Below are 18,231 nucleotides of genomic sequence, written 5' to 3'. Positions count from 1 at the left end.
ACTGAATTGTGTGTAAGCATGATCAGATTTCTTCATACTGAATATCCGCAACTTTTCTGAAAGTCAGTAGAAGATGTAGTTTACATGCATGGTGCACATTACAGATATACATCCATACACTCAGGAAGACTCACACCCCATGTGCCCCTCCTGGAGGTGCTGAATATGCATACCCTTTGTCTGCAATGGAAATGGAGGGTGCTTGGTTTTTAGCTAAATGGAGTTAATAAGCAATGAAAGGAGATATTTTTAGCTCCATGAGCTTTGCTCATTAAATGCAGAGATGGGTACCATGAATTGAGGTATAAAATGTTAACCTTGCAGAAAGTGAATTGCCTTGGACTTTACACACAGAATTTAATACAAGATATTTTAAAGAGAGAATATGTATATATCTGTCTCTATATACATATATAGAAATAGAGAAAAATTATATCCCTCTATGTAAAATGAGAAATAATTCTCACTGAAATTGTTTTGTTTCATGAGCAACTTATATAGCTATCATTTTTTTTTTCCTTTTTATTGCTTATTATTTGGACTGTAGACTCCATTAATAGGTAGCTTTCTTGCACTGGTAGGTCCTCAGATGTATATTAAGAGACCATTTATGTCTTCCAGAAGGTTATTGTGTGTGCATCCTGCTGAATTCTCCAGGATTTACTGTAGGGAGGTGAGTTGTGTTTGTTTTTAGAGAAACTAGTTCGATAAAAATGAAAGCCTCTGTTGAGGCAGCAACTGTTTTATGATATAATCAAGCACCAAATTCAGAGCAACAGAAACTAGTGCCTTCTTGTAACACTTGTTAATTTTGTGCTGAATAATTATGATTCAAATCCTTTTTTCTTGTCAAAAGTAACCCAGATATACTGGACTGAAGTATAGAATACGTGCTAGGTGAGCAAGTTGTCATTATATGGACTGGAATATGTAGCATTATCTTCCTGGCCTGCAACCTATGATGCATATAAGTAAATTTACATTCCTGAGTAGCTCTATTAACTTTAGACATGAATGTATATTTTCAGCAAATTCTCTGGTATACTCTTGCATATAGAATTATTCATATATACAAATTTCTGAAAGGCTCCTAATGTTTGTAGCACCAGGATATGGATCACAGCCCTTCTAAACAGTAAGCGTGTCAATTTTTAGAAGAATTTTTAGGTCACATCTAGTTTAAATAATAAATAATTATTAATTTCATCTTTTGCTGACTCGTATTTAGACCTATAAACAAGTTGCTACATGGAGTGTAGGACTTTTTCATTTTTCAGGGGAAGGAAATTGATTTTAGGGCTAAAAGGACCTAAAATAAATGAACAGAGCTTAAAAAAGCAGTAGTCAAATATGTTATATAGGCCAACAAAAATTTAATTGGCACAGAACACCGATCGGAACTGTTTTTCGAGTCCATCACATATGATGTAAATTGAGTATCAACAGATTCAAAAAAGAATTTGGGAAGCAATTTTTAAAGCTGAGAAAAATAAAAGTACAAAATATCCCACCAGGCACTAGAATCAAGCCAAAAACTTTGGTATTGTCTGGTATGGGAAAAAGCAGCACTAAAAGAATGAGTCTCAGTAGATTGTGGACACCTTGTGTATTGCCTTGAAATAGTCCATTTTGCAGACATTGTAATATATGTCAGGTTATGATGATTTCTTTAAGCAATTATATTTTAGATGCAAGACATAGTGATTTTTTTTCTTTTCAGAGGACAAATATGAAGGTTCGTAATAGTCCAGTCCCTATAAAAATGTCAATTTTCACAAGCATTTAAAACATCATCCAAAACCAGAGTCTGAACATAAACTATAAAGCGTCTAATATGGGATCACTAAGCACATGTTTTTATGAGCCATTAAGTATTAGCTTGGGATGAAAAGTTTTCTGAAAACACTTTCATTTCCTCAAAGCAGGAAGAGTCGAGGCAATTATCTTGTCTCAACTTTAGAAAACAGCTTCTTCAAAGTGTGCTATTTCTCCACAGCTCCTGCAACTGAAACTTTTGCAATTGCTTTAATTTGTCCTATATGTGTGACTGTCTGAGACAAACGCATGAATGATGAGCATCTTAACAAGTAAGAGACCCTTTCAATTTAAGATCTAATCAGGCCCTTTAGATGGGGTGGACTCTAAGACAGTACTATCAGAAGCTTTTAGTATACAGGGATTTCTTCATTGAAGAGTGACTTGGGGTCAGTGGTGAGAATGGCTCTAAATCCATCCTGCTCTTGGAAGGACCCTGAACACAGGTGATTTGAGTGTTTGGTGGGAAGAGCTTTAGCCCACGTGCAGGCACACTTAATCAAAAAGGGTTTCTCTACTGGTGTGGGTTCTGCGCTCTGGCTTTTTGCACCTTTCCACTTTTCCTACTTACTAGCTTTCCCTGTGTCTAGATATAGTAGGTGAGAGGTAGCCAGTCAGAAGAAGCTTGGAAACTGCCTAATAGGAAAACTATGTACATTTTACTAAAGATGATTTCCCAATTATTTATTATTCTTGATGCCTGGTATAATAACATTAAGCCAGTACTCAGGCATTTCTGAATGTGGGCCATTTGAATCTGGATCTGGAAAGCAGACATCATTTCATCACAGGACCATTTCCGAGGAACTGCATTATCAGAAATGTTTTTTCTAGGGATCATACATAATTTGTGAGTTACTCAGCTAATCAGAAGAGTTTTTCTAAGACTGTAACTATTTGCATCCCACAATGGTAATTTGTTCTTCCCCAGTTGATTTGGTCTGTAGTCTTACAGTGCTTGTGCTCACTCTCATTCATTCATCCTGCATTATAGGCCCATTTCTGAAGGACGCTGAGTACCTGTGGTTTGATTGAAAGTTATTGCATCTCTCAAGAGTAAATTTAATTTGAGTGATACCCCCTGTAATCCAGTGTGATATGATGCATTAGAAAATAAAGCAATAACAGAGTATCTACAAGCCATTTTTTCAAACTTATTTGAGGAAAAGAAATCTTAGCAGAGAAAGCCATTGAAATAAACTGCTTTTTATTCTTTAACTAATAGAGAAGTTCCCTGAATCTTGGAAAAAAAGAAAAACAAATGAGGCATTGATCATAAACAGCCTTCTGTCAGCTTTTAACAACTGGGATTGGCGGTTTGGTACCAACATTATTTCAGGTAAATGAGAAGGCAGAACTGTAAACAAAGGAAAATATTCAATCCCCCAAGTGAAACGTGGGCTGATGCATAGTATTTATTGTTTAGTACATCCTCATTAATCCATTCTGTTAATTTTTTTTAACACTAAGAAAGAATATTGATGCAACATTTCTCTGCTTTTTCTAAGTATTCTATTTGAGACTTTACTCACTAACATATATTTTTCTTTCCAAAGAGCTCATGTAGTTTTTACTTGGACCATGCCATGGAAAAGAATCAATGCATTTCTTAAACTATTAACAAATCCTTTAAATGATGAAAACCTACTGAACTCAGCAGGAAACATAATCCAGCACTTACACAGCAGCAGCAACCTGGATTTTTTCTGTTTTGGATTCAGTGGAAGAGTGGTGGTTATTGTAATTATGTCTTTGAAGAAATACTTAATGACGTTTACCTGCTTCTGACATACCTGAAGACTTCACAGAGTTAATCACCTGATCCTAAAAAACCCCTGTGTACTCCAATCATATTTATCAAAACATTTTTTATTATGTACTGGTGTTGTTTTGGCCAGTAGAGTTTGTAGAAAAAAGTCATATTAGTTATGAAAGGAGCACTATTTAGAGCTTAGTGTAAAGATTCAGTAGAAAGGCTTACAATGGTGTCCATAATTTTGGAGATTTATGACTCAACTCAGTCAAGTTGAAGCACTGACAGAACTTCCTTTGTTCTCAACATGATCCAGCCCATGTGACTCTTTTCAGTTTACACCTGGACTGGTAGAAAATTATTATTATGAAATCTTTATTGTAAAGATGTTGTATACATGATGTTTACTGCAAAATCTGAGTCTCATAAGACAATGTGTTTCACAAAGTTCAAAGCTAGGTTTTCAACTGTTATTGCAGGGTCACGTTTTCAAAAGGGTTCAAAAGTCACCACTGCAGAATTAGTGTGGAAATAAGTCCTTAGTGTGGCACACTAAGGTTTTTGGTATCCTGGTCTAACTGGACTGAAGACCAACAGTAATAAGATCTGTTAGGTGGGTTGTATCACTAGTAAAGATGTATTCTGACACCTGTTGAAAGAGCTGAGTTTAATACTTCATTTACAGTTAGCATGTATGTAATGACAGTGTAAAATTATGTAATGACAGTGCAAAATTTTGTATGAGATGTAGCTGAAAATTACTTTTATTTTGTGGTCGTTTCTGTTTTGAGAATTTATGAACTAGTTTGACCACCTAACTAAACTAATACATATGGGCACTTGAACTTGCTTAGAGCTCTTTGTTCAGGTGATCTTGGCATTGACCCATGTTTGGTTCAATGCTATAACAGCTGCATTCCAGCAGCTTCAAGTTTTTACTCCCTTCTCAGAGCCCTGTTCCATCATAAGACTGCATTTACTCTGACTGTTCTCCTTTACTGGCCATCATCACGCCCTGGGGGATTCACACAGCTGCTGAAGGTAGCTGACAGACAGGCATCAGTCAGAGGGTGGATCTGTTTGCAGGGTGGACATATCCAGCACTACAGTTGTTCACCAGCATATGTTTAACGTTGAACTGACCCTTAACAAAACACTGAAGAAAGCTGTTTTTTTTTTTCATTTCAGAGTGTGAGGTTTTCTTAACATTTTTGGAAACAGGGACACCTTTAACAAATGTCTTTAGATGACAACTTAATTTTCATTTGAAATATAGTTTTGCTGGAAAACTTTCATCTACCCTTAGTAGAGACCTCAGTGGAAACTTCTGGAATACTGTTGACTGTGCCTGCAGAGTAAGATAAACTCCCTTGAATAAACAAACCCAAAACCTCAAGATGTCTTATGTCCCTAGAGAAACCTCGGACTTCCTTACGTGTTCTTCAAATACCGTAAGTCCACACCAATAAAACTCATATTCTGTAAGACTATTTTTAACCTTTTTTCCTAAGACACAATATTTTACTATGATATCTATGTTTCTTCTATTCTTTGAAGACCATCAGGAAGACTTGTCAGTGATTCACTTCATAAGTAGAGAATAGTTAAAGCAGGAATTTTGCCTGATACTTAGAGGTTAATGCCTCCTGATCTAGGAGATAGAGATGCAAATCTGCAATTATCAGGACCATGCCATGTTGCATCTAGAGGTGCATTACTTAAAAGCATGACATCATGTAATTGCCAATAGTTAGTAAAAGGAGTTATCTTCTGCCTCACATTATTATTATTATTATGATTATTATTATCATTATTATTATTGTTATTGCTATTATTATTATTGTTATTATTATCATTATTACTACTACTACTACTATATTAATTTTGGGAATGTTGATCCAGTAACTGAAAAAGAACAGCCCTTCCAAAGCTTAAAATGTTTAGAAGATTGATTTTGTGCTGTGGCATGGCTATGTCAGAAACACATGATAAAGTACAGGAGTATGAAAGATAACCTTTGTTTTGGATTTCTCAGTCAGAATGCAGTTAGATAGCTGTAACTGTTAATGTAAGTTTTGTTACACCTTTTCTTTTTTTTTTTTTTATAATTGGTAACAACCAGTAAAGGTTGAAATGACTGTGGAAAGCACTTTCTAATCTGAATTCACTTATATTAGCCTGCAAAAACCTCCTATTTCTGTTAGCTATACAAAGAAAATAAAGGAGGCCTGAAGCCTAATCCAGATAGACAAAGGTGAGAAGGCCAAAGCTGACTTCAGGGAAAGGTCTGCTTCTTCTCTTCCCCAGTTCAGGAGTTGGTCTGGAGTAATGGCTAAAATAAAATTGTGTGGCAATACCTATTACTTCTGCATCTGGTGAGGAGTTTTACTGATCTCTTTAGGTTCAGGGGGCCCATCTGTATATTACACTGGAATACTGAAAATATTTCCCCTTAGGTTAGGACACATAGGTGTTGAAGGCAAGGATGCTAAAATTCTGGATGGAGTTCTTGCAGATCAACAGAGGAGCAAAGCCTTTCTAAAACATAGTCTGCTATTTTCTTAGTAAATATTCATGGTCTATCTGTTTTCATTGCTCATAATCCACGTTTTGAGTAGGATCTCAATGTCATACAAGGTGTGTGCTGCTCACAAGTGAGGAAATGCAAACAGAAAGCTGGGAAGAGTTCCTGAGGATGTGAACATGACCCAAGGAGTTGGCACAGAGGTCAGTTTTTGCCTGCCTACACAAAACTTTGCTGGTATGTTGATTGCTGGAGAGTTAATTGAGTTATTTAAAATGACTGGTAACAAAAATCTAGAAAAATGTCTCTCAGTTGTGTCTGTAAGTCATAAACTGTAATGCCACTCATTAGCTGCCTTCTGTGATGATGAAGGGACTTGAATAAAAGTACTGAGAAGCAGTAGAACAAAGAGTGATTGCATAGAAATGCTCAGCATGATCAGTTTATCTGTTCCATCAGGAAAACTTAAAAGTTTAAAGACCTTTAAAAATATATATGTTTAAAAAAGATAATTTGGAAGATCAGTGAGAGAGAAAAACAGCAAACATTAAAAACCCATGCTTTCTGCATAAATTGCATTTTTGGTGTCACCTGGATTATTGCTACCAGGCATGGCAAAATTTTGAATGAAGATTTTTTTCTCTTGGAAACTTTAGGGTCTTCAGGTTCTGCCTGAATTCCTCTTGAGATTATTGGATGAGTTAGAGAGAATCTCAGAGACCAAATACACAGAAATGTGGCTTTAAGGAGAGGTAAAACTAAAGAAGGTGGAAAGTCATTAGAATTTATGCCAAGAAATTTATCATTAAATTCTTTGCTTTTTTCCTTTTTTTCCACATTTTCCCTATTTTGGTAAGCAACCTTAGTTAGTGAGCTGTTTCACAGTTCATATTGAATGTGATATTTGCTTTTGCTTTTGCTTTGGATACAGATGTCCCTGAAGTTCATGCTCTGATTGTCTATTTAACTGCATATGGCCTTTTAATATGGAGGTTCTGATCACAGCTCTGAGAGTGAAATTTGTTTCTGGATCTTCCTTTAACAGTATCTTTCAAATGCATCATTGTTTGAGTTAAATATTCATTAACAGGCTTTATTTGTCTATATTCTATTTTTCATGTTTGTGAAAGCTTTGTTTCTCTGTAATAGTTCCAAAACTTTTATTTCCCCTACACTTGCAGTCACGCTGTCTTTCACATGCTCAAGATGTTATATGTAATTGGTAGCAGACAACCTGAGTAAAATATGAAACAGTGGCCAGCCTGAAATGTTTCTGTTGGAGCAGACAGAGCAATCACCCTGTCACTGCGTTTGATGAGTTTTGTGCTGTGAACGAGAAGGGCTCCAGGGTGGGTAGCAGAGCTGACACTACACTGAAGGGACCCCCAGTGGAGGCAAAAGGCTGGGGCACCCCCTGTGCAATTGGCACTGCTCTCTCAGTTAATTCAGCCCCAACTGCCCAGCTCTTTTTGCTGGGGTTCTGGCTCAGGCTGGCCCATCCCCTTTTAATAGCTAAGACTTTAATGACAGAAGCAGCACAAGCCCCCAGCCAGAATTACCTACTGGAACTGCTGGTGCTCTGCTGTTCTGCAAGTGCCCCCTTGAGCACATGGCAGGTTATTGGGACTTAGCAAGGGACAGGCAGCTCAGGTTTTCAGTACTTTCCTTTTTCCAAGGCCTTATGCTCCTTCCAAGTGGGAGGGTCAGCATGTGAGGAGGTATGGAGGTGTCTGTGGCTGGCAGATTTCACAGGGACACTGTGATGACTGTGCTATGAGCAAAACAGGAGTCTGTATTTCAGTGCTGACTGAGGCACAATACATGAAGGGTGGTGGTGGTGGGGAACAGGGCTATGAGAGTTTCAGGTAATTAGGAGATGCTCAGTGTGCCAGAAAAGGAGGGAGGATCAAAGAAGAGAGGGGTGATAAGACTGGAGATGTCAAACCATGAAGTCTTGTAAGACAGAAAATTGTTGCCGCAGTTGAGACGTTATATTTTTGTCAGTGTAAGATGAAAAGCACTTTTTGAAATGGAAAAAAACAGAAGTTAGTTACATTATGCAGAACACTATGGTATTGACACATAGTTGGGAGCTAGAGAGAGACACATTCAAACATTGTTAGAGGTGAAGACCTAGCAGGGTACCTGGATAGAAAGCAGTCTTGAGGTGTGAGCTTTTATGACAGGCAGGATGCATTATACTCTGCACAGAAAAAGGAGATAGTAGGGATAGCTTTGGGAAAGATTATTTTGTCCATATCAGGCTTGGGTTATGCTGCTAATTTAGACTGAATGTCTGTGTTCAGTTCAAATGGTCTAAAGCTGAGCACCGTTATTGCTAATTTCCCCCAGAACCTACACTTTCCTGCCAAAACAAAAATGCAGATGTGCTGACACAGCAAGTTTCAATGCTTTGGGCTGGAGCCACCCGATATGATACATTTGGTGCCCGCAAGGAGAGCCAATTTGTTACTGGCAGGTAACAGTTTTCAAATTTCCACAGGGTTTCACAGAAGATGATCTAGCAGGGGCAGCTTGGAAATGGCTATGACTCTGTCTCGCTTTCACTTGCTCCAGGCTTTTGCGTACCAGCCTGACACCCCCATGAAGGAAATGGATTGAAGGTAGCTTGTTCCAGCAGACTTTCTATTGCTGCAGCTAATTATCTGGCTTGAGCCAAGGGTGACTCTGTCACATACCAGAGACTAGCTTTGAGGGCAGAGCGCTCTGTATCACCAGGAGATTTCACATATTGAATTTTGCACAGGCTCAAACTGCCCGCTGGGGAGAAATTGTGTGATTTTTCCTGTTGCCCTTTGGTGGTCTGCTGTGTTGTGTGCCATGCTGGCTCATTTTCCTGCCTGCTGAGCAATGGGGTGAGGTGGAAAACTGAGTGATGGACTGTGGGCAGTAACGCAGGAGGTAGATCTGGCTGGCTCAGGAAGTACCACAAGCTCTGTCAGGCACCTCAAAAATATATTACAAACAGAGTTATACTGGAGCCACATAATTGGTTTCCAGATTTCAAAGTACATTGGTCCTTCTGCCTACCCAAGGCAAGGGCACATATAAGCCACTGGGAGGGAAGGCTAGCCGTCGTAGTGGCTGCTGTGCTTTTGGCAGGGTCGCGATCTGTTTTTTTGCAGCATGGTGCCATTTGGCGCAAAATGTAGTGGCAGCCTGATAGTGGTTATTTAGAAAGGGAAAGCCACTCGGAGCTGTGGTGGAGTCTGTCTCTGCCAGAATTGCTCCTAAGCTCCATGAGGGTTAGGATGAAGCTTGAACTGCATGAAATGTTGATTCAGGAGGGCAGGACGTCACCGTCACCGTGCCTGCCAGTAACCCTGCCTGAGGGTAACATGGGCAGCTGGAGAGAGCTGCTGAGGGACATGTTTCAGAGAGTCAAACTGCCTTTCTCACCCTCAACTGTTTCCCCTCAAACTCTTGCTTTGAACGGCTTTTTAGCCTGGCAGGTGCTGCCATCACTGACAAGCCTGTGCCCCCCCCACCTCGATGGAGAAATGCATGGAGGCTAGCAGTCACCAAAATGAGTAAATACTTGCTTCTGTGGAGCCGCTGAAAGGGGCTCCTAGTAGCAGCAGGGCAGAACAGGACACAGGGGACCCTGGGTGCTAATAATATGCACTTCATAATGTGCTGCATGGAAAATAAAAACAAGCCAGCAGCGACAACAAAGCCGTCCAACAACTCTCTTTTGCAGTGAACTGCTTCTCTCTTGGCTTCTGAAGATTATTTAATCTTTGTTGAGTTAGGAACTGAGAGCCTCTGACAACTGTATGAAAGAAGAGAACAATCAGTTTTGGGACATAAGCAGCATAAAAGACAATCTTGCACCAAGTTTTTCTTTCTTTCACTTTTCTCCTGTTTCATTTGCCGTGAATATGAAACAACAGTGTTTTAAGTATCTCTTTATGCAAAGAACTAGGACTGACTGTTTCCATTGTCCATGCTGCTTACATGTCATGACCCACAGTCATCTGCTGCTCTTTTGAGAAGAACTGCCTTGCCTGATAAGATAATTCTGGATGTTAGATTGTGATGACAAATAGGAGCTGGTGGAGCACAATGGGGCTCCAACACCTCTCAGCATGGTCAGTAATTCTGTACTTTAGCACCTTTAGCACAGCACTGCCTTACAGCACCAGTCCAGCATCAGCTCTCAGGGATTACTTAAGACACTCCACATACAATGGTTAAAAGGGGGACACAGGAGAATGCTTGTAGGCATTATCTGCTCAATAGCTGCAGTGTGCTACATCCCCCTGACATTGGTGTCATACCTGTTAACGGCTTCTGTAGAGGAATGACTGGGATATATGTGGTTGTCCTGTTCACTGTCAGCTGAGGACTAAATTCAGTAATTTGAAGGCGATAGCTCCATCAGGTCCACTGCAGCCCTGGCACAGCTCTGGCTGCTCAGCCCCCTGGCACTCCCAAAGATCCAGAGTTGAATTCTGAGCTAGTTGTAGTTTAAAAGTGCTGTGGTGCCAGGCACTTGGCTTTGGTGCTTGAATCTCACCCTTTCATTTAACTAAAAAATAAGACTCTTTTTTTTTTTTTTTTTTTTTATTATGCTCCTTTTCATATGCCATTTGTCCCCAAAATCTAACTCCCAAGTCAATATGCTTCATGCAGACAGGGAAGCATTCTGTACTTAAATTGGTGCAATCATGGGCAAATAACACACAGGTGAACTTCTCAAAAAACATCAGTGTAGATGTACTGTGGCTGCATGAATGTTGACAGGCTAATAAACAGGAAAGGCTGTGGACTGAGCTTTATACATAAATGTGAAAGTGGTATTCATCCTGCCCTGCTCTTACAATGTGCACATGTATTCCCATTCTGCTTTTTACAGTACTGATAGTTCATCTTTAATAAATCAAAGGCAGCTTTTTCTTGCTTGCATGCTCTCTGAAGGAGAGGATATCAAGTCATACCCTAAACAGTTTTGACACACAGATAATGTCTGGTGAAAAGTGCTAATGGCAGTCTTTTATTTACAGATGTGTTGAGAAATATGTGAGGTAATGAGTTTATCTTCCCTCTTCCTCACAGGAGGAGAATAAGATGAGAGGTACATTCTCCTTTTGTCCTCTAGCTCCAAAGCAGGCTGCTTTCCTGTCATCCCTTGAAGAAACTCCTTTACACTTGTCTAGCCAGAACAGTTTCTAACATGCCTCTTTTGTTATGCCCGGGTACCCTGGTGACTCGGGTGACATTGATATGAGTGTTTCTTTTTCCAGTCCACCCCTGCACGCCTGCCGTATGGGCTGACGCCTGTCAGCTGCCCGGAGCACTGCTGCTGGAGCACCTCCTGGATCAGTGGGCTCCTTGTCATGCAGCGAGGGCTCGGCAGGAGCTGCAGGCTGTTGGCACGCTCCTGGTCTTGATCTGAAATTAATTGACACAACTTGAATCTTTGGAGATGATGCCAGCAGGAAGAACAGAAGATCTGTGAGATGGCAAAGAGCAAATATGATGTAAAATTGCCCGCTGGCATTCTTAAAATGGAGAGGTTTGATTTTTCTTTTGCAGCTTGGTTGCTTTACCTTGCAGCCATACAAGTTTCCATTTACAGCTTTTGAGACTTGCTGTTGTCTCAACAGCTCTGTGGGTTTCTTTAGCCAGCAGAGGTTCAGTACTGCATGTGATGATAAAAGGGTCTTTGTGCTGTTGTGCAGCCTCATCTGTATGACTGATAAAACAGTCTTGTCACAATTGTGAAAACTACTGATACTGGTGCAGTTTTGGAATAGGAGCAAAAGAGAAGTTTTTTCCTGAATTAGGTTCCTGGGTGTAATTTCTTTGAAGGAGACTTTGTAATAGGAGTATTACATAAATCCTGTACTTTTTGTAAGGACATACTTGTGTAAGGTATCTACAAAACTGTAGCTTGTTTCAGAGATCAAAATAATTAATATGTCTCTTTTCCCTCCCCCTTTTACTTATGATATGAGTTCTGTAAAGCTCCTTTTTTTCTTGCTCTTGGTGCCTTCTTCTGCAGGTCACACTAACTAAATTACTCTAAATTGTTCCAAAAATCTCTGGATATTTCTGTTCTGTGCCTCACTGAAAGCTTTACAAATGAAGACAGCTAAAGACATAAATAGTGTCTAAAGAGTACATATCTGAGATTTGCATATGTTCAGAAATTTACCAGACTTGTTTCCAAGAAAAGTGGGGATGAATCACCCTCCAGAGGGGCCTTTTTCTCTCTGCTGATTGTAGACGAAGTTTAGCTTGGTGTCAGGTGGCTGAAGTCATAGGTAGCGTTCATCTGACCCAAGAAAGAAAAATCCTCTTCTGAAGGAGAGATCAAGCTTGTACTCAAACACAGAGTAATGGGAAAGTGAAACGTGTGCAGATACCATGTGAAGGGCAGAGGTAGGCACTAAGAGCCTGCCATACCAAGTAGTATGGGGAGGTATGGTAACACTTCACAGGGGTACAAAACCAGTCGACTGGCAAGAGGATGATGTCTTTTTCCTCACAGGTAATGTTTGAAAGTAGAAGTGATGGCTTGTATCTCTAAATCAAGAACATAATTGATACTTTGTTCCCTGTAGACCCTGTACATGCAGCCAGGTGCAAGACAGCTACCTGCTAGCTTTGCCTATTTTTCTGGACACTTGGAACTCTCTGCCCAAATGATGAGGTGCATGCCAGCTCCAGTCCAGAAGCCATTTAAACACATTTACACAACTGTGACAATATGACTGAGTACTCTTTTGGTTCATATACAAATGCAGCATGCAACTGTCTGCACTTCATAGACTCACAGAGTAGTCTAAATTGGGAGGGGCCTGCGGGGATTGTCTAGTCAAACCCCTGTGCAAAGCAGGGCCAGCCAAATCAGCTTGCTCAAGATTGTGTCCAGTCAAGTTCTGAATATATCCAGGAGTGAAGTTTCCTTCATTTCTCAGAGCAGCAAGTTCCAGTGTTTGATCACCCTCATTAGTGGTGAAGCATAGAAATATTCTGCTATCTAGTTGGAATTTCCTTGTTCCAGCTTCTGTCTGTTGCTTCTCATCCTTTTGCTGTGCACCTTCCAGAAGAGCCTGAGTTTGTCTTGTCTACGTGTTCCCATTAGCCAACTGTAGACAGCAGTAAGATCCCTCCCTGACACCTTCTCCTTTTAATGCTGAACATGTCCAGCTCCCTCAGCCTCTCACTGGCCATCTGTTTTGCTGATTAAGGATACCAATTAAACTCGGACACCAGAGTGAAAAGAGTTGGCGTATTTTACTAGTGATAACTAAATAATGTAACAGAGTAATACAGAAAACATGCAGTAAGAAAAGACAGAATAGTGCACTTAAAGCAAACAAATAGGAAAATACAGGGTAATGCATCAAATCATTACTACCTGAAAGAGAGAATAGTGATTAAGAAAGATACATCACCACTTGCATACGTTATCATCATCCAGACCTGCAGATGCTGGGGAGCCCCAGTTGCAGCAAGGATTTGGAGAGCCTTTCCCGGCAAGTGGGAAATCCTACGTGATGCATCCATCTGTAGGTGAGGTACCCAAAGACGCTGCAAGCGGGTCCAGCCTTATATACCAAAAATCAGCAAGTCAGAATAACTGGCACCTTTGTTTTGAGTGGAAAAGATCTGGTTTCATTCTCCTGTTGGATTCCTCCCAAAGCCTGGCCAGGCCTCGGCAGCGGGAAACCAAGGGAGTCTTAACAAGACCAAATACTTGGGTTCTCAGCCTTGAACAAGCTGAGAAAGGAAAATTGAATACATTCTCTCACCATTTCATCCTCTTTGACTAGTGAGCATACATACTTTGTTAATGATTATATACTATGTTAGCAGCTTCGGCTCGGGGCCTGTTGTTCAGGCTTCAATACTTCAACACTTTAGCACTTTTTACATCAGCATAGGTGGTTTGTTATAACTTAGTACAATACCCACAACCACAATGGTTATCAGTTATAAAATATACAGGATTCATCTACAGGTCAACTCTGGCTTGGGCCTGTTGTCCAAGCCTTAGCACTTCACCGTCCCGTGTTCCAGCTGCCTGACCAGCTTGGTGGCCTTTGCTGGACTTGCTCTGGTATGCTGATGTTTGTCTTGGATTGGTGTACCCAAAAGTGGACACAACAGTCCGAAAGTGGTCTCACATGTACTGAATAGAGGGGAAGGATCACTTTCCTGGACCTCCTGCTGAAACTGGCTGCTTGTGGCTTGGATGGGCATACGCTCCGCTGGGTAAAAAACTGGCTGGATGGCTGTCCTGGTTTGTGACCAGGATGGAGTTAATTTTCATTGGAGTATTTCATACCATGTGATGTCATGCCCAGGGATTTAGGTGGGCGGGCTCTCTCTCCAGGCCGTGCTGTTGCTGTGTGGGGGGTGGTGTCGCTGCGCTCGGTAAGCCACTGCTGCATTTTACCTGTTTTCTTTTTGGACTCACTATTGTTACTGTTGTTCTCTTGTTATATTTAGTAAATTCTTTCTTTTTATTCAACCTACGAATTCTCTTCTTTTTGTCCCTCCTCTGTTTCACCAGAGTGGGGAGGGGGAGGTGAATGGCTGGCCACGTAGTGTCTGGCTGCCCACTGAGTTCAAACCTCCACAATGGCCAGGCCCAAAAAGTTGTGGTGAATGGAGTTAAATCCAGTTGGCGGCCAGTCATGAGTGGTGTCCCCCAGGGCTCGGTTTTGGGGCCACTCTTGTTTAACATCTTTTTTGATGATCTAGACGAGGGGATCCCTCAGTAAGTTTGCAGATGACACCAAGTTGGGTGGCAGTGTTGATCTGCTCGAGGGTAGGGAGGCTCTGCAGAGAGACCTGGACAGGCTGGAGCGATGGGCTAAGGCCAACTGGATGAGTTTCAATAAGGCCAAATGCCGGGTGCTGCACTTGGGCCACAACAACCCCCAGCAGCGCTACAGGCTTGGGGAGGAGTGGCTGGAGAGCTGCCAGTCAGAGAGGGACATGGGGGTGTTGATTGACAGCCGGCTGAACATGAGCCAGCAGTGTGCCCAGGTGGCCAAGAAGGCCAATGGCATCCTGGCTTGTATCAGAAATAGCATGGCCAGCAGGGACAGGGAAGTGATCTTACCCCTGTACTCGGCACTGGTGAGGCCGAACCTCGATTCCTGTGTTCAGTTTTGGGCCCCTCACTACAAAAAGGACATTGAATTACTCGAGCATGTGTCCCGATCCTATGACAAGGGAGGTTTCGATATGATCCCAAGAGTGAGATTAAGACACAAACAAGGTCAAATGCTGTATACCAAAACCAGGTTTTTATTATTAAAAAAGTGAAGAGGGGTAGCAATAGGACAGAATGGAAGTAAAAGACAGAAATAAAGCAAAGATGCGGGATAGGGCTGCAAGAATAGTCACCACCATGGATCCAGCAGCGTCCTGTTGGTCCTCAGTCTTCAGTTCTTTGGTGGTGGGTGGACACGGATCTGGCTTCGATGGTGGATGCACACAGAATAAAGTTTCTGTCACTTTTTTAAGTTCATCGTATCCGCTGATTAACATATCTGCCCACCTTTAGTTTTTTTTCCTCTGGTCCCACAGGTTTTGTTGCATCCCGCTTCTGGGCGTTTGCCTCTTGCCAGTTCATTAGCAAGGCATGCATGGTGTCTGGCCTACACAATAGAGCCACAAATGGCTACACAATGGGGCCAGCTCAGTACAGTCTGCCCCTTTGAGGCTTGTCTAAGGAGTCCGACAATGCAACCACAAAGAAGTGGGGGGGTCCATCCTTCAATACACTCCCGCTTCCCTGGGCGACATTTCCCAGACCAATTCACAGGCCGCAGCAGCTTGTCTTGGAGGTTTGCACAGACACAAGCAAGCTTTGAGACAGTCATATGACATTTCAGTCTCTCACAGTGTGTCCAAAGAAGGGCAACGAAGCTGGTGAAGGGTCTGGAGCACATGTCGTACAAGGAGCAGCTGAGGGAACTGGGGTTGTTTAGTTTGGAGAAGAGGAGGCTGAGGGGAGACCTCATCGCCCTCTACAACTACCTGAAAGGAGGTTACAGAGAGCTGGGGATGAGCCTCTTTCACCAAGTAATGAGTGATAAGACAAGAGGGAATGGCCTCAAGTTGCACTAGGGAAGGTTTAGACTAGATATTAGGAAGTATTTCTTTACAGAATGGGTTGTTAGATGTTGGAATGGGCTGCCCAGGGCAGTGGTGGAGTCCCCATTCCCTGAAGTGTTTAAGAGTCGGCTTGACGTAGTGCTGAGGGATATGGTGTAGTTGGGAACTGTCAATGTTAGGTTAATGGTTGGACTAGATGATCTTCAAGGTCTTTTCCAACCTAGATGATTCTGTGATTCTGTAATGCAACCCAGTATGCAGCAAGCTTTTGCTGTAAGGATACCCTGCTGACACGTTTAAGTTGCAAATGTTCATCCTGTAGATATGCCCTCCATTTACCTAGTTAGAATAGAAGAAACATAGAGAAAAGACATACCAGCATACATACTGATCTGGAATTAAACACACAACCCTAATGAACAAACTTCTGATGAATCAAAACTACACTATATGAAAAAGTCTGAGCAGGGTTGCCATCACACAACTTGCAATTCTTAGTGCTTATTTGGAAATACCTTTTCCATGGTCAGCTTTTAAAAGGAATTGCTCGAGTTCATTCCAAAGTCAGCACAAATAAAGACAAATGGTAGGTGAATATTTGAGCAGCATCTCTTACCTATGGGTGCTAGAAACATAGTAGGAAGCATTAGTATCTTTAGCTTATGCTATTTCTGTTTGCAAACATCAATTTAAATAACATTCATCACACAAAAGAAGGTCCATCTGTAAGAAGAGATGATACTAAAAAGACATAGGACAACTTTTATCTAGTTTGTCTTTTATAATTTTTATACATGTCCTTTACCTGTGAATGACCTTGGACCTTAAGCAGGCATTTTGGAAATGCTGGCATATAGCGGAAAGGTAAAATGTACTACTTTCATAGATAACTGCTTAGTAATGAAAGACCTCTAATTTTGTTCAAAAAAAAGTATATGAAGTGATAAAAGCTAAAGATTCCTGGGGCACTTTTAAATGATCCTCACATAAAATGTTGAGAAACATTACTTTATGATTTTAACAATTTATTGAGTATCCTCAAGAAAACAGGGCTATTCTTATCCCTAAGACTGAAGGCTTCCAGTTGCAAATATGTAACTACCTGCTCTATTAGGAGAGGGTTGTACATTAAGATTTTGCCTACCCTGCTTGCAAGTGGTGATCAAAATATTTTATAGCAGTTCCAGGTTGCAAGAGAGGCAATATCTTTCCATTATTAATAATAAAGTGCTAATGATAAATTGGCTGTAATAGCTATAGGCCTGGCCAAAGCTTTTGATTTACTGAGGCATGTCACACTATATATGCTGATAAAAATATTGAATTAGGGACTATTCTTATAGAAAAACTTCAAGATCTATATCAGAATTATTCTCATTTAAAAACCAAACTGGAATTGATAGTGACAATTATTCTGGTTTATAATAGTTTTATATAGGGCTATCCATAAATCCAGATTTCGTTTAATATCACCTTCTATCTTCTCTTTTGTTAATTGAAGAACAGAATAATCAACTTTATAATAATTGGTGGGAAAAGAATAGCTTTGGTTTTTGCAAATACATCTAGTATTGGCAGGAATTAGTATCCTGATATGATTAAAAATTTAGAGTTGCAGAAATGGTTTTGTTCATGTAGTAGGTTTAAAATAAACACAAAAATCTACATAAGCATTACATAGTGTAAAATATATTGTTATCCTAAACAAGTACTGAAAAATTAAGTGAAGTTAAACTGGCAATATAGGGGAAGGTTAATTTGAAATATATTTGAGAGTCCAAATTGATTCTTGGAAGAGTATAATATGTCACCTTCAATTAAATTAATTTGATGGTTCAATAAACTAAACGAAGCAGCAATTAAAGCACCACAAATAGAAAGTTCTTAATGCTTATCCTCTTTCTGGATTATTTTACAGTTTAACACACTGTCTAGTGGTATGTATGCTGTTATACAGATTTACTTGTGAGAAAAACACCCAAAGCATCATTTATCTATCACAGTGGACCTCTGACAAGCTAATATATTCTGGATT

General features: G+C 40.6%; 1 long non-coding RNA gene across 1 annotated transcript; it reads left to right on the top strand.

The window, feature by feature from the left end:
• Positions 1-658: 658 nt before the first annotated feature.
• On the top strand, positions 659-3,085 carry LOC141921943 (uncharacterized). Its single transcript, XR_012622826.1, has 3 exons — positions 659-673; positions 1,997-2,087; positions 3,041-3,085. It is a non-coding gene; the product is annotated as an uncharacterized LOC141921943 (long non-coding RNA).
• Positions 3,086-18,231: the final 15,146 nt, after the last annotated feature.

Source organism: Strix aluco, chromosome 3 (assembly GCF_031877795.1).
Source record: "Strix aluco isolate bStrAlu1 chromosome 3, bStrAlu1.hap1, whole genome shotgun sequence".
NCBI classification, from domain to species: Eukaryota; Metazoa; Chordata; class Aves; order Strigiformes; family Strigidae; genus Strix; species Strix aluco.
This window is presented reverse-complemented; position numbering and strand designations above follow the sequence as displayed.